This window comes from Phytophthora infestans, genomic scaffold (assembly GCF_000142945.1).
Source record: "Phytophthora infestans T30-4 supercont1.67 genomic scaffold, whole genome shotgun sequence".
NCBI lineage: Eukaryota > Oomycota > Peronosporomycetes > Peronosporales > Peronosporaceae > Phytophthora > Phytophthora infestans.
In genome coordinates, this window is record NW_003303692.1 from 400,831 (window position 1) to 402,305 (window position 1,475).

Here is a 1,475-nt window from a genome sequence, read left to right on the forward strand (position 1 = left end):
ATGAAGTCACCAAACCCACGGAATAGCACACTTCGGCTAGAGCACCGGCGATGGAAGGTCTAACGGTCACGAAATAGTATCTACCACGAAAGCCAGTGCAACCCACATAAACCGTTTGAGAACAGAGAAAAGTTAGCATTTACGAAAAAGCCCGTACTAACGCGCATGAACCCACAAGAGAGAGGACAGAACCGCTGAGCAGCGTGGGCCATGGGTGGCCAGGAACCTCGAAACCCGGGAAGAGCACGAAAGAGCATGGGCCATTGAAGAAAACAACATCCACCCTGTAGTACGGGGTAGGGGAAACGTTCCTACCCACGATATTATACGGGGCCGAATGAGACTACGGAAAGGCAAGTGGTTAAATACACGATGCCAAGATCAACGGGGTGAGCCACGCTCTCAAAACACGCGACACAAGAAGCAATAAAGTCCCGGCCACCTCATCTCCAACAAACCATGCCACTCCGCCGCGTAGCGGCGGCGAACGGCTAGTCTTACCTCTCTAGTGGAGTGTGTTGTCCGTCCGTCTGTCAGTCCGTCCGAGGGTAGGGTTCTAAAATGTAACGCAAATACGCGCGTTCTACTGGCTGCCGAGCGCAGTGAAGGCGGCGTCGATTCGCTAAAAAGCTGCCGAGCGCAGCGAAGGCGGCCCCCATTGGCTAAAACAGATATTTTGTGCTGTACTTGCTGTATGTGGACTACACATCGTACTTAACTGCACCGTTTAAATTTCATTTTGCTCTTATTTTCAGCTGCGGTTCGCCACCTCACGCAAACGGCGCTGCCTGTGTACGCGTTAATTAGCACAATTAAAAGGCGCCGATGAGCAAACACGTACTATATCGTCGTAGAAGCTGAAGAAAAAAATTATAGGCCCTGGTGACCTATATTTTGGCCTCAATCGAAACTTTAGTACTTATTGAGTTTAGAATGATGTTTTAGGCTTCGTAGTACTGCTGTACTAATTTAACTTACAATAGTTTTTTTCTTAGTACTATTATCAAGGTATTTCATATTTTTGCTTGCATTCATTTGTAGTAGTAGTCCACATAATAATTAAATCAGCGTTTAATAACAAATAACAATTGTATTACTATTATTAATAATGTGAAATCTTTAGAATATGACTATTGTGGCTTACACCCCTGCACCTCTGTAAGAAAGTATTGTCTTCCTTTGTATTTGCGCGCGTAGTGTGCGACCTTCAGATATTATGTGAGCTTTCCAACAATATACGTTGTGTACATCAAGCAAAATGGGAACAGCGTTTGTGATTAAGTTGGCGCGGATGCACATGTCTAAGCAAGGACCCGAAACACGAAGGAATCCCGACGCTACACTATGTACAGGATGGGATAGAAGAGCAACACGAAGCACGGAAGGCCATGGACAACGATAGAAGTTTTAGCCGATGCAAACCACGAAGAGTATGCGTAGCGTGAAAGACGGATCGCACGCAGCTAGAAAAGGAC